Genomic DNA, 15,904 nt, shown 5'->3' on the forward strand with positions numbered 1-15,904 from the left:
GATCTCACCTTCAAGACCTTAATCCATTTTTAATTAATTAATCCTACCCTATTGGATTATTTTCATACTTTTATCTCTTTGAAGATGTTAAACATGTTCATTTGGGAGTCTTTCTCTAGTTGCTCGAGAATATATAATTTCTGCACTGCAATTTTTTGCCTTTTGAGTGTACTGATTCATTCTCATGGCATTTTTTTCTGACTTGTGTACTTAGTAATTTTTTTATTACAGGCTTAATCCTCAGTGGAAATTGTTTCCTGTGGGAATCCTGTTACTCTGGGTAGTCTTAAGGTTCACTTGTTTTTTATGAAGTCCTGTTGTTTTCATTTATTTTGTACCAGTTTTTTATGTAAGTTTCTTCATTCAGTTTCCATATTTTGTGTTTAATGGATAATGAAGATCAAGTTCCTTTCCCCTACATACATGATAGTTCTAAGGACACTAATGTCTTCTGGTTGACTTTTCATACCTGACCGAGGATGGTCCACCAGTTCCTAGATGAGACACTAGATTATGGTGCAATCTTTCTTGCTGAATCTTTCTCTCAAAGGAAGCTCTTCCAGACAACCCATTTCCTACAAAATGTTCAGTTCCAGCATCCCATTTAAATTGGGATTGAAAACCTTAAACATCACCTTTTTTTTAATTTAATTTTTTTTATTTTTTTAAATTTACATCCAAATTAGTTAGCATATAAGGCAACAATGATTTCAGGAGTAGATTCCTTAATGCCCCTTACCCATTTAGCCCATCCCCCCTCCCACAACCCCTCCAGTAACCCTCTGTTCTTCTGTCGGTTGCCTTTTAGTTTTGCTGATTGTTTCCTTTGCTGTGCAGAAGGTTTTTATTTTGATGAGGTCCCAGTAGTTCATTTTTGCTTTTGTTTCCCTTGCCTCCAGAGATGTGTTGGGTAAGAAGTTGCTGCAGGCGAGGTCAAAGAGGTTTTTGCCTGCTTTCTCCTCGAGGATTTTGATGGCTTCCTGTCTTACATTGAGGTCTTTCATCCATTTTGAGTTTATTTTTCTGTTTGGTGTAAGAAAGTGGTCCAGGTTCATTCTTCTGCATGTCGCTGTCCAGTTTTCCCAGCACCACGTGCTGAAGAGACTGTCTTTATTCCATTGCATATTCTTTCCTGTTTTGTCAAAGATGAGTTGGCCATACGTTTGTGGGTCCATTTCTGGGTTTTCTATTCTGTTCCATTGATCTGAGTGTCTATTCTTGTGCCAGTACCATGCTGTCTTGATGGTTACAGCTTTGTAGTATAGCTTGAAGTCTGGGATTGTGATGCCTCCTGCTTTGGTTTTCTTTTTCAAGATCGCTTTGCTATTCAGGGTCTTTTCTGGTTCCATACAAATTTTAGGATTTTTGTTCTAGCTCTGTGAAGAATGCTGGTGTTATTTTGATAGGGATTGCATTGAATATGTAGATTGCTTTGGGTAGTATCAACATTTTTAACAATATTTGTTCTTCCTATCCAGGAGCATGGAATCTTTTTCCATTTTTTTGTGTCTTCTTCAATTTCTTTCATAAGCTTTCTGTAGTTTTCAGTGTATAGATTTTTCACCTCTTTGGTCAGATTTATTCCTGGTATTTTATGGGTCTTTTTGTGCAACTGTAAACGGGATTGATTCCTTGATTTCTCTTTCTGTCGATTCATTGTTGGTATATAGGAATGCAACCGATTTCTGTGCGTTGATCTTATATCCTGCAACTTTGCTGAATTCATGAATTAATTCTAGCAGTTTTTTGGTGGAATATTTTGGGTTTTCCATATAGAGTATCATGTCATCTGCAAAGAGTGAAAGTTTGACCTCTCCTGGCCAATTTGGATGCTTTTTATTTCTTTGTGTTGTCTGATTGCAGAGGCTAAGCTTCCAATACTATGTTGAATAACAGTGGCAAGAGTGGACATCCCCGTCTTGTTCCTGACCTTAGGGGAAAATCTCTCAATTTTTCCCCATTGAGGATGATATCAGTGTTAGGCCATTCATATATGGCTTTTGTGATCTTGAGGTATGCTCCTTCTATCCCTACTTTCTTGAGGATTTTTATCAAGAAAGGATGTTGTATTTTGTCAAATGTTTTCTCTGCATCTATTGAGAGGATCATATGGTTCTTGTCCTTTCTTTTATTGATGTGATGAATCATGTTAATTGTTTTGTAGATATTGAACCAGCCCTGCATCCCAGGTATAAATCCCACTTGGTCATGGTGAATAATTTTTTTAATGTATTGTTGGAGCCGTTTGGCTAATATCTTGTTGAGAAGTTTTGCATCCATGTTCATCAGGGAAATTGGTCTATAGTTCTCCTTTTTAGTGGTGTCTCTGTCTGGTTTTGGAATCAAGGTAATGCTGGCTTCATAGAAAGAGTTTGGAAGTTTTCCTTCCATTTATATTTTTTGGAACAGCTTCAAGAGAATAGGTGTTAACTCTTCCTTAAATGTTTGGTAGAATTCCCCTGGAAAGCCACCTGGCCCTGAACTCTTGTTTTTTGGCAGATTTTTGATTAATAATTCGATTTCCTTCCTGGTTATGGGTCTGTTCAAATTTTCTATGTCTTCCTGTTTCAGTTTTGGTAGTGTATATGTTTCTAGGAATTTGTCCTTTTCTTCCAGATTGCCCATTTTATTGGCATATAATTGCTCATAATATTCTCTTATTACTGTTTTTATTTCTGCTGTGTTGGTTGTGATCTCTCCTCTTTCATTCTTGATTTTATTTATTTGGGTCCTTTCCTTTTTCTTTTTGATCAAACTGGCTAGTGGTTTATCAGTTTTGTTAATTCTTTCAAAGAACCAGCTTCTGGTTTCATTGATCTGTTCTACTGGGTTTTTTTTGGTTTTGATAGCATTAATTTTTGCTCTAGTTTTGTTATTTCCTGTCTTCTGCTGGGTTTGAGTTTTACTTGCTGTTCTTTTTCCAGCTCCTTAAGGCATAAGGTTAGGTTGTGTATCTGAGGTCTTTCTTCCTTCTTTAGGAAGGCCTGGATTGCTATATACTTTCCTCTTATGACCGCCTTTGCTGTGTCCCAGAGGTTTTGGGTTGTGGTGTTATCATTTTCATTGACTTCCATATACTTTTTAATTTCCTGTTTAACTTCTTGGTTAGCCCATTCATTCTTTAGTAGGATGTTCTTCAGCCTGCAAGTATTTGTTACCTTTCCAAATTTTTTATTGTGGTTGATTTCGAGTTTCATAACGTTGTGGTCAGAAAATATGCACGGTATGATCTCGATCTTTTTGTACTTACTTAGGGCTGATTTGTGTCCCAGTATATGGTCTATTCTGGAGAACGTTCCATGTGCACTGGAGAATGTATATTCTGCTGCTTTAGGATGAAATGTTCTGAATATATCTGTTAAGGCCATCTGGTCCAGTGTGTCATTTAAAGCCATTGTTTCCTTGTTGATTTTCTTCATTAGATGATCTGTCCATTGCTGTGAGTGGGGTGTTGAAGTCTCCTACTATTATGGTCTTACTATCGATGAGTTTCTTTATGTTTGTAATTAATTGATTTATATGTTTGGGTGCTCTCACATTTGGCACATAAATGTTTAGAATTGTTAGGTCTTCTTGGTGGAAAGACCCTTTGATTATGATATAATACCCTTCTGCATCTCTTGATACAGTCTTTATTTTAAATTCTAGATTGTCTGATATAAGTATGGCTACTCCCGCTTTCTTTTATTGGCCATTAGCATGATACCTGGTTCTCCATCCCCTTATTTGCAATCTGAAGGTGTCTTTAGGTCTAAAGTGGGTCTCTTGTAAACAGCATATCAATGGATCTTGTTTTCTTATCCATTCTGTTACCCTATGTCTTTTGATTGGAGCATTGAGTCCATTGACGTTTAGAGTGAGTACTGAAAGATATGAATTTATTGCCATTATGATGCTTGTAGAGTTGGAGTTTCTGGTGGTGTTCTCTGGTCCTTTCTAATCTTTGTTGCTTTTAGAATATATATATATATATATATATATATATATATATATACACACACACATACATACGTATATATATACGTACATACGTACATATATATGTGTATATATATAGATGTATGTGTATATATATATGTACATATATATATATATATACATATTCATCTTTTCTCCCCTCAGAGAGTCCCCCTTAAAATTTCTTGCAGGGCTGGTTTAGTGGTCACAAACTCCTTTAATTTTTGTTTGTCTGGGAAACTTTTTATCTCTCCTTCTATTTTGAATGACAGTCTTGCTGGATTAAGAATTCTTGGCTGCATATTTTTCTGATTCAGCACACTGAATATACCCTGCCACTCCTTTCTGGTCTAGCCTGCCAAGTTTCTGTGGCTAGGTCTGTCTTTTGATGTTCAGTTTCTGTTGAATCTAATGGGGGTCCTTTGTGCTCCTGGATTTTGAAGTTTGTGTTAGGTTAGGAAAGTTTTCTGCTATGATTTGCTCACATAACCCTTCTACCCCTATTTCTCTCTCTTCCTCTTCTGGGACCCCTATGATTCTGATGTTCCTTTTTAATGAGTCACTGATTTCTCTAATTCTTAAATCATGCTCTTTTGCTTTAATCTCCCTCTTTTTTTCTGCTTCATTATTCTCTGTAAGTTTGTCCTTTATATCGCTGATTCTCTGTTCTGCCTCATCCATCTTTGCCACCACTGCATCTACCTGCGATTACAGCTAAGTTATAGCATTTTTTATTTCATTCTGGCTATTTTTTACTTCTTTTATCTCTGCAGAAAGGAATTCTAATCTATTTTCGACTCCAGATAGTATTCTTATTATCGTGATTCTAAATTCTGGTTCAGACATCTTGCTTGTATCTGTGTTGGTTAAATCCCTGGCTGTCGTTTCTTCATGCTCTTTCTTTTGGGGTGAATTCCTTCGTTTTGTCATTTTGAAGGGAAAAAAGGAATTAATGAGGTAGGAAAATTAAGATTTAAAAAAATTAAAATTAAAAAGAATTAAAATTAAAAAATTAAAAACACACACATACACACAAAAATCAAATAAATGATGCTAGATTCTAGGTGTGTTTTGTCTGGGTGTTGAAAGTGGTTTTAGAGATTAGAAAAAAAGGGGGGGAAGAAAAAGTAATAAAATTTAAAAAAATTTTAAAAAGGAAATCATTTGAGAAATTGAAAAATGAATACACTGGGGCGCCTGGGTGGCGCAGTCGGTTAAGCGTCGGACTTCAGCCAGGTCATGATCTCGCGGTCCGGGAGTTCGAGCCCCGCGTCGGGCTCTGGGCTGATGGCTCAGAGCCTGGAGCCTGTTTCCGATTCTGTGTCTCCCTCTCTCTCTGCCCCTCCCCCGTTCATGCTCTGTCTCTCTCTGTCCCAAAAATAAATAAACGTTGAAAAAAAAATTAAAAAAAGGAATACACTGAAGTAGACTAAAATGAGATGATGGGAATAAAATAGAATTTGAAAAAACATACACAAAAATAAAGAATAAAGTAGCAAAAAATTAAAGAAAATTAATAAAAATTAAAAATAAATATGAATCTTTTTCTGTATTCAAGAAAAAGAAAAGAAAAGAAAAAGAGAAAAAAGATTTAAAAAAAGAAAAAAAGGAAATCTTTTGAAAATTTGAAAAAGTGAATACACTGTAGTAGACTCAAATAAAATGATGGAAGTAAATAGAACTTGAAAAAATTTACATAAAAGCAAAATATATAGTAAAAATTTAAAGAAAAATATTTTTAATAGAAATTGAAAGTAAAAATGAAGTTTTTCTCTTTCTGCATTCAAGAAAAAGAAAAGAAACAAAAAAGAGGAAAAAAAGAAAGAAAAGGAAATCATTTGAAAATTTGAAAAGTTGAATACACTGAAGTAGACTAAAACAAAATGATGGAATTTGAACAAATTTATACAAAAGTAAAAAATATAGTAATAAAAATTAAAGAAAAATGTTTTTAATAAAAATTGAAAATAAAAATGAGTTTTTTCTCTTTCTGTATTCAAGAAAAAGTGAAAAGAGAAAAAAAAAAAGAAAATTGAATAGATGGACCTGCTAACAGATTGAAGTAGGACTAAAATTATTTCATTTTTCCCTAGAAGTCAGTCTATGTAGCACTTTATAGTCCTTAACTAAGCCGGTGGTGGTGAGACTTGTGTTCCTGAGAGCAAAGTCCGCCCAGTTGGGCGGAGCTCAGTGTATGGCTCCGTTCTCCACTAGATGGCGCTGCTAGCCTACTGGGGTGGATTTTTGTATTTTTGTGGTTCTCGTCAGTGCGCATGCGCATGCGCGGGAGCGTGAAAAATGGCGCCACTCAGCCACCCAGTCTGTTCTTCCGGGTCAGCAATCGCGCACTAGTCCCCCGTCTTCAGTTCTCTTCCACTCTCCACTTTTCCACTCTCCGTGACCAGGCCCCAGGCAGTACCTCTCTCCCAGGTTTTGTCTCAGATGCGGCTGTTTTCCCCGGCCCCTTACTTGTGAAGGACTGCGGCTTTGACCCGTTCCACCCCTCTGCAGGAGGGTCTCACTGAGCAATGGCTGAATATTGGCTGCACCCAGGAACGCTTGCTGGACCCTGCTGCTGCTGGTGCCCCAAGACTACAGCCACATGCCAGCCCGCCCCAGAAAATGTTTGCGAGAAACTGTAGCAGCAGCATCTCAGGGATTATGGAAAATCACAACACACATCTGGTACCAGGCTTCACCCTTAATGACCTTGTTCCAGCACCAGCGAATGTGGCCATTTTTTAGGGTCTGCTGGGACCAGGTGGCTTCAACAGTCTCTACCAAATGTCCTTCCAGCAGTGGAACCGCTTTTCCCCGTGTGGCTTGAGAACCTCCCAGACCCCACTCTGTTCCTGGGGATTCGCCCTTCCCACCAGAGCACCGCCAGGTATCGAGCTGTGGAGTTGCAGACTGCGCTCCCCTTGTTTACAGTCTTAATGGAATTTAAACCCTCTCCTTTCTCCTTTCTCCCTTTTTACTTCAGTCCCTGCGGCTGTTTTGAATTTTCCACTTTCTCTCCAGCTGCTTTTGGGGAGGGGTGCTTTTCCTGTATTCTACCCCCACGTCTCCGTCCTCTCTCCACTCACAAAAGCACCTCCCTTCCTGCACCTTCTCACTCCCCAAGTTCACTTCTCCGTGCTGCGTATCTGTTGAATTCTGTGGTTCACGTTGTGTAGATTGCTGTGTTAATCCTCCAGTCAGTTTTCTAGGTGTGTAGGATGGTTTAGTGTTGGTCTAGTTGTATTTCATGGATGTGAGACACAAAAAACGTCCATGCTGGGGCGCCTGGGTGGCTCGGTCGGTTAAGCATCTGACTTCGGCTCAGGTCGTGATTTCACGGTCCGTGAGTTCGAGCCCCACATCCGGCTCTGTGCCGACCACTCAGAGCCTGGAGCCTGTTTCCGATTCTGTGTCTCCCTCTCTCTCTGCCCCTCCCCTGCTCATGCTCTGTCTCCCTCTGTCTCAAAAATAAATAAACGTTAAAAAACAAACAAACAAAAAACTTCCATGCTGTTCCACCAACTTGGCTCCTCCCAAACATCACCTTTTTTAAACATACTATATACTTAAAGCAGAGTGCTGTCCAACTTTCTTCTCCCTTAACCAATCCACCCCCCCTCCCCCACCTCCTTCATTCACCTTGTGTGTTTCTACTCCTTCCGGACCAGTGGTTCTCAACCTAATCCTCACTAGATTTACCTGGTTAGCTTAGGCCAAAACCAAAAACAAAACACATGTCCATTTAAGCCAATTAAACCAGAACCTTTGTGGTGGATCCTTCCTGGAGCATGATTCTTTTTTCTTTCCTTCTCTCTCACCTTCTCCTCCTCTTCCTCCTCTTCATTCTTCTTTCCTCCTCATCCCTCCTTCCCCTCCCTATTCTCCCCTTCCTCCTCCTCCTCCTCCTCTTCTTCTTCTTCCCCTTCTCCTTCTATCCTCTGGTTGCTCTAATCTATAGCCGAGGTCATAAACCTTTATTCTGGACCCAGAACAATTAACATCTCTCCAGTGAAATCTCCAATTTCCCAAGGAATCCGTTCTCTATCTATGCTCCCTGAGCACTTTCCCTTTGCTTTTCCAGAAATAGTGACATTTAATCTTCCTACACAGGATGAGTATCCCTTTAGTTTGGAAATGTGTCTTATAGTTTAAACCCCATTCTATTTCCAGCACCTAGACAGTATCTGGCACATAATGGTAACAACAGATAATGGGATAAATAAATGGATGGATGGATAGATGGATGGACCCAAAGTTGAAGTCTCATTAATCATTAAGATTTGATAATTCTTTGCTTTCTCCAGGCTTGCCAGCCAAAAGACAAATAAATAAATCTATTGGCTTCCCTGGGATCATAGGAAAGTAAAACCACCAGGACTTCCCAATTAAGGATCCTGCCCCTGGAGATAGTTCTTACTGCCAAATGAAAAGCAACATGAACATGTTATTGGCCTCTGAAATCTCCTCTCAGATCCACAATGCTTCTTTTCCTCCTTAAACTCCTATGATGTTTCCATTTTTCATTCCTGGATCAGGAGTCAGCAGTGAACTATGCCTGAACCGCTTTCTCCCACAGGCAATGCCAATCTCTTGCTAACAAAACAAAATTAAATTAAAAAGAGAGTGTTGGTTTTTAAAGTAATTGCCAAAGGGCTTCGTATGATTAATATGTTCCACCAGTTCCATTACCCTAAGTTCGTAACATGCAATTTCACTCTGGTGTACGTAGTTGCTTCTTGTTGGGTCATTGATTGGTATCTACGTGCATTCACTCAGCAGATAATTTACTGAGTAATTACTGCGGGCATAACACTCTGCTACTGTTAGTTTTAGCTCTCCAGTTTAGGTTTCTGAGGGGAGAAGTGTATTGTTTTCGTTACCAAAAACAATTAAGCGACATCATGTGAAATTGCCTCTTGTTCAGCCATTTTACTTTATTTTACCAAAACAAAACCCACAAAAAACAAATACCCAGCAATTTCATACGGCCCAACTTAATACCCAACCTTATGAATTGTATAAGGTAAGGCTGCCCACGTAAGAAAGTGATTAAGGGAACTGACTTTATGATTTTATCCATTATATAGTGTGGTCCTTAGGGCCTCAGAGCTTTTGAAAAAGTCTGACATACTCCCTCTCCTAAAAAAAAATAAAATAAAATAAATACTCAAAATACAAAGGAAAAAGTAAAATCAAAATTTATAAATATTTAATAAACATAAACAATATGGTCATGTCAACTCCATTGTTATTGTTCATAAACGTTTCCAGCATTTATAAATAAATTTGTTAGTTTTTCTCACTTTGCACAAATTCAGAATGCACATACCTACTGAAAGATCATGGTAAATAAATTATTTATTTGCAAATAATTTCAAAACCAAAACTTTTAAAAATAATTTTTGAAAAAAATTTTTAAACCACTAAGAAAACATGTTATTGGGATATGGGACACATTTTAATATGCTGGTGTGATATGGAGCTAGAGCTCTAAAAATAGAAGTTCCAGGCCCATGAGAATATGAAAATAGGGTGCCTGGGTGTCTCAGTCAGTTAAGCATCAGACTGTTGATTTTGGCTCAGGTCAAGATCTCACAGCATGTGGATTTGAGCCCTACATAGGGCTCCACACTGATAGCACAGAGCCTGCTTCGGATTCTCTGTCTCTTCCTCTCTCAGTGTCCCTCCTCTGCTTGTGCTCTCTCTTTCTCTCTCGATAAATAAATAAACTTTTTAAAAAATTAAATTATAAAATTTTTTTTTAAAGAATATGAAAATAGCCATGGGAGCTCAAAAGAATGCCTGTTCCCTATCCCCAGAATCTAGGTGAATCAGAACGAATTAGAATTTGTACAATGCGTGCAAATACTGAACTCAGCTGTTAGATAATTCTACTGTTGAGAGGATTTCTGCTGCAGAGAATCTGGATTAAGTGGAATTATCATAGTAACTACTGAGAATTCCTTGCACTCTTGTGAATTATAAATGTCAAACAACAAATGAGCTGAGCCCCAACCAGACTCCCTAGGGTCAGCTTAATGATTTGTCAGAGCCCCTTCTATTGGAAATGGTTGGGGGCGGGGGAGAGCAGGTTCCCTGTAGATCCTGAGATCCTCCAACTTCCCTTCAAAAGTGACTTATCTGGTAAAGCATTTCCAGCAGGGTGCACCATTGAGACACCAGAAACTACCCAATAGGCATCAGCTCCTAGAAGAAAGTCTCTAGAATTAACTGGGGAAGAATCACCAGAAACTGGGAGAGATAGGGACCTCAGGCAGCCAGGCAGGCCTTACTTGGCTCAGCCTGGATTGTGATTGTGAGAAAGCAGACTCCTGAGAAGGAAAGGCATAGCTTAGTCCAGGCACACGGATGGGGCATAGTATCACCTGATTCAGGCAGACGGAGCATGGTATATCCCCACCCCCACGTATTTACTGAGGGAGCACACCACAAATTCAAGGAAAGGAACACAGGGGGGAAACAGCGCTCTGAAGCTCAGGCCATACATTCTGATTATTACCTTGAACTCCAGCCATTATCAAGAAGACTGGATGGGCACTCATATTCCCTTGGGCCCAATGGGAAAAGAAGCTTCAGAGAATCACTATGTTTTTACACTTATCCCTTTTTATACTCAAAATTCAGGTAGCTTATTCATTCTACTGATCACCTGGTAGGCAGCAACATATACCTGCCAACTAATAAGTGTTTGAGGTGTGGGTCAACATCCTTACCCTGGCTTTACACCACTGTCTCCCCAGGGCCCTTTGAATGGCTCCCCTTAGGTTTATTTTAAAGGAAATGAAAGTATTCTCTCTTAGTCACACACAGGCACACATATATAATGAATTCACAAACATCTATCTCTTTGCTCATCCCCAGCCCCCCAACCTCTCCATCCACACCTCATGCTCATTACCCACTACCATGCTAACAGCAGGGAAATGGTTCAAGAGAAGGGAGTGGTGTGGCTTTTTAACAAGAGACAAGTTACTAAACCTCCAAACCCAAGATATGCCCAGGGGTGATAATATTCCCTTCATAGGATTTTTGGGTTAATTTATTGAGGTAATGCATATAATGACCTTTGCCCTTTATAGACAAACAATAAACAGTAGCTGTTGCTATTGTTATCATGCAATGCTATTGATACAAATCCTTCTGACTGTGACTCTAACTTATGATATTTAAAAAGCCAAGAAGATTAAATCTGAAAACTAAGAATAAGGTTTTATGACAAAATGGCTTAGTACTTGCCTCTAAATAATTAGTGGGCTCGGTGATTTTTTTTTTTTTAGAGGAGTTATTTTTTTTTTTATTGTGACATAATACACAACATAAAAGTTGTCATTTTAACCATTTTTAAATGTACAGTTCAGTGGTGTTAAGTATATTTACATTGTTGCGCAAACACCACCACTATCCATCTGCAGAACTTTTCATCATACCACACTGAAATTCTGCACCTAGTAAACAGTAATTCTCCATTCCCTTCCTTCTCTGCCCTGATAACCACTGTTATCCTTTGTCTCTGAATTTGACTATTTCAGGCTCCTTATAGAGGTGGAATCAGAACATTTGTTCTTTTGCATCTATTTCACTTAGTGAATATCTTCCAGCATATTGTTCTTTATTGTTCTAGGACCCTATGGTTTTATGTTTATTATTCTTCTAGGACCTTATGGTTTTATGTTTAGGTCTTTGATCCATTTTGAGTTAACTTTTTATATGGTATAAGGTAAGGTTCCAGCTTCATTCTTTTGCTTTCTGGATATCTAGTTTTCCCAGTATTTATTGATCAGTGATATTTTTTAACCTAGCCTAATAGAGTCCATCAGCCTACAAGGGACTAAAAAAGAAAAAGAAGAAGGTGGTCAGGATGACATTGAATCATTTCACAAATTATGTTCTAATAAATTTGTTTCATAGCTACATTATAGATACTCTTAAGTCCTCCTTATAACATTACTAAACAGTAGTATTGATTTCCAAATGATACTATAGAATTTAAAATGGAAACATTTATATTCCTCTGATCAAAAGAAAAATTGTCACTAGGTTACACCCAGGTCTGACTAATTTTATATTAGGACAGATAATTTTGTATTTAGGTAGTCTTCTTGCCTGACAAATACTACTTTGTTAAATAAGGTATTTTAAAAAAGAAAAAAAAGAATGTAAAGCTTCACCAATATTTATTCTATACCAAAATGGAAATATTCTTATTTTAAAATTAAACAGACAACAAACTAGGAAAATGAGTGCATATATTCATACCTGCAATCAACTGACAGTGGGAAATAATACAAACTCAAGGAATAGCAAAGAGATTTATTTTCCCCTTTGTCATCTTTTCTGAGTCTGTGAAATCCCAAGGCACATCTGTTCATTTTCCAACTTTTCTGGCCTATCCTAATAATGGGGAAGGAAACTGGAATGAATGAAAGAATGAGAAAGGACAAAAGGAGAAATAGATCAATTTTTCATGTATGACCTTTGTTTCATTCATTAAAGTTCAGATTATTACTAACAAATGATCAAGCCCAATGATCGACCCAACGAGAGTGTGCAATTTGATGATGTCAGTTGAATTTCTTTGTCTTGGAGACCTAGTGAGATAATAGGATTACAACTTAGATGCCACCCCAGAAGACTATATAAGGACTGAAGAGGTGAGAAGCCATGAAAAGAGAATAGGAAGAGCCATGAATAGAAAACAAGACTCAACAGACCCTGAAGAGCCTTATGAGCCCCCAGAGCCCAAGAAAGCGTAAGATAAAAATTATAGCCAAAATAGCAAAAGGAAATCATAAGTAAACTAATATATAACATACAATTCTATAAACTTTATTCTTTGTCTCTTTGCTTTCCAAGTTAGTTGGTTTGATAAAACACCCCTTAAATAAAGCTTAGATTATTTCTCCATCGTCCTGTTTCAGTAGTTGTCTTAGAGATCAGTAAACGTTTGTCTGGGGTTGGGTTTAAGTTGTAAAGAAAATTCTTTCCTGCTCTTCTTGAATTTAAATACAATTTACTCATCCTGTTGAAATATAGTGGGAACTCCTTTTCTGTTGAAGAATAAGTTCATTTTTTTACTAAAGCTGATTAGTTACTTCTTCCAGAGCATTAATGTTCTGAATGGGTTAAAGCCTGTTTTCATCAAAAATATAAAGTACAAGAATGAAAATGCATTTTGTTCTCAAAACAAAAAGTGAAAGAGAAATAAGCCAAATCAAGGAACTGCCCATTTCCTCCTGCACACCCTTTTTAAACATGCCTGTTCTTATCCCACTTTCTTCCTGCTATTTTCCACTTGGCTGTTCCATATCTAGCCAAACAGGGAGACTAGAATTTCCTTGAATTTCTATGAATCTATTTTGTGAGTTCGAGTTGTTCTTTGCTGGCAAGCTCAAATGCATGCTGTTCGAAAGAGACAAGTTTACAAAGTAATGAAATTTTTTAGCTGACCAGTTTCCCAGTTTGGAAACTCGATGGGTCACTTAGCTTTTCTGTGCTTTAATTTCATCATCACAGAGCAGCCATGTAGCGACCATCTCCTAGTGTCTGATGATATTTTGGCCCTGAGTTTTCCTACAGCTTCTCTTAGGCAATGGGTTTCAGGGGAGGCTGTACGCATGCAGAATTAGTGTGCATACTGTACACTGCTTTTATCGGATTCTGAAAGGAACCCATGAACCCAAAAAACAGGTTTAGAAAAATCCAAGTTGCCTTAGGATCTCAGGATGACGGAAGGAAGTATGCAAATAAATTCGCACTGGAGGAGTTGGAAATCTAATTAGGGAGCCAAACTTAATGCAGCCGATACAATGGGAGAACCATAAAAGGCAGACATATCCAAGAGCTTCATTTTGTGGTGCAGTCTGCAGGAGGCCAGAAAAAGAGGGAGAAGAGTGAGTATGCAGAAGAGAAGGCTTCCTGGAAGAGGTGAGAGTCAACATCCCTCTGTTCTCCTATCTCAGGCTCTTGTCCTGGCATGTTCGTGTTGAGCACATAAAGTAAGTAGTCATTTGTTTCTTCTCTAACATGTTAGCCATTCAGGTTATAAAGCTGAAATTGTGTAAGAGTGTAAGTAATTGTAACCCTCTCTGCTAACCACTTTGACCATGCTCCTTTTAGAAACTGATAGAGACAACACTGACAATGCTTTTAAATAATAATCAGTAAGTAGTGTTAGCTAAATTTGTGAGTGCTATTTCCCTCCATCATCTTGTAAATTGACTTTGAAAACTGAAGCTGGTTTCTGTGACCCACCCCACATTGTTGGGCCTCACTGTCTCCCCCTAGCCATCACCTTCAATGAATACCAAAATGGCAGACTCATTTTACCATTGCCTGAACAAAAACTGTCCTGTGGGATGCAACTTTATGAAAAGAGAATGCATGCTTAAGTATTTAAAGAATTCTAACGACTTGCATCCTCTGAGCTACTTCTGCCCTTCACTAGCAGAAATAATTGCAGTGCCCATACCAGGAAAATAGAACTTTATCTTCTTTAGATGGTATCTCTATATTGTCCGTCATCTTTATTGCATTTCCTGTTTCACCTTCCTGCTCAGGGCCTTCGGTCCTTAATTCACTTCACAGGAAATATACTCACATATGTGATACTTGAAATATATTTTAAGTAAAAAAATTAAAACTCCTTGGTGGACTATGAGTTATGGTTGGGAGCTTCAGCCCTTACCTTTTATTTTCTTAGTCAAATTACGTCTCTTAAACATATGTTTTTGACAGACTGCTGAATTTATGTCAATAACAACTAAAATTTACCTTAATTATCATTTGGAAATAAGTACAAATTGAAATGGAATTCGAATGAATGAATTGAAATTCAAAGTCCTCTTAATCAGAGACTTGTCCAGTCTGCTACATCGTTGAGGGAAATTTCTAGATTTCTGTTCATGATACAATTTTTGTCCAACTTACTGGTACAGAGAGGAAAATCATGGAATGACCAAGAATAAGTAATTATTGTGTACTGCATGGTGAAAATATGTTGTTCAACTTAGTAGTAAACCATGTCAGAACATCAAGATCATTTCTATCTGCAAGGCTTGCCTGGTGAGCTGTTCACCATCTTGCTGGCATGAGTCATCTGTTCGTCCTTTTGGAGATCAGGCTTGCCTACAACATGGAATTTCCTGGAAACTAAAAAATACTGATGACTGTGTCTCAAACTTAGAGATTTTGATTTGATGGTCTGGGGTGAAGCCAGAAAACTGGGATTTTTTAAAACATTCCGGGTGATTTTAATGGGCAACCAGGTTGAAAACCACTGCTTTAGACCCTACACTGTACCTGCACTGAAAAAAAAAAAAACTCTGTTTCAGCACATAGTAGATAAAAGGCTTTCTGGTTAAGCTAAAGAATGTCTCCATTTCAAGGCCTTCTGCCAACAAATGTTTTATATCTAAAAGCATGCCTCATTCCTGTACCTGTCTTACCTTGATCCTCCTTTTATTCATTGAGCATTTATTGTGTGCCACTGACTGCAATTTCAGATCCCTGCCTACCCACATAGGTTCTGATCACTCCCTCTTTAAAATACCTGCAGGTTTCAAGGCAGTATCAGGTTCTTTTCCACCCCTGGAACTTGCCCCCTGCTCTGTCTTCATGCTTTGTCCTGGCAATGATTCTATCCATATTTCTAAGTATATCTTGAGTGTGAAAAGGCATTTCCCATTTTAGAGAATAAATACTAGGGAACATCTTTTTAACTAAAGGATTTGTGTTCTCATGGTGGTAATCAGTATTAGCATCAAGTGAAAAAAATGTGCCTCTCTACTAGGTAAATGCTGTACTTACAAAAAGGTAGAGTACTTACAAAAAGATCTAGAAATTTGCAACCCAAAATTAAGGAATAAGTTGCTTTTCCTTTTCAAGAAGCAACAAAGATGATCTTCTGCCCTTGAAATTGTTTTAGAGT

General features: G+C 38.0%; 1 protein-coding gene across 3 annotated transcripts in view; it reads left to right on the forward strand.

Moving 5' to 3' along the window:
* The first annotated feature begins 6,308 nt into the window (after positions 1-6,308).
* FYB1 (FYN binding protein 1) overlaps positions 6,309-15,904 on the forward strand; it is a 166,492-nt gene continuing 156,896 nt past the window's right edge. The window contains exon 1 of one of the 3 annotated variants that reach the window (XM_053201301.1): positions 6,309-6,844. The gene's annotated coding sequence lies outside the window, so the exon portion shown is untranslated. Of the gene's footprint in view, positions 6,845-13,260; positions 13,974-15,904 lie in introns of those variants that run through there. The other 2 variants (XM_053201290.1, XM_053201297.1) reach the window with 2 other exon arrangements.

This window comes from Acinonyx jubatus, chromosome A1, assembly GCF_027475565.1.
Source record: "Acinonyx jubatus isolate Ajub_Pintada_27869175 chromosome A1, VMU_Ajub_asm_v1.0, whole genome shotgun sequence".
Lineage (NCBI taxonomy): Eukaryota > Metazoa > Chordata > Mammalia > Carnivora > Felidae > Acinonyx > Acinonyx jubatus.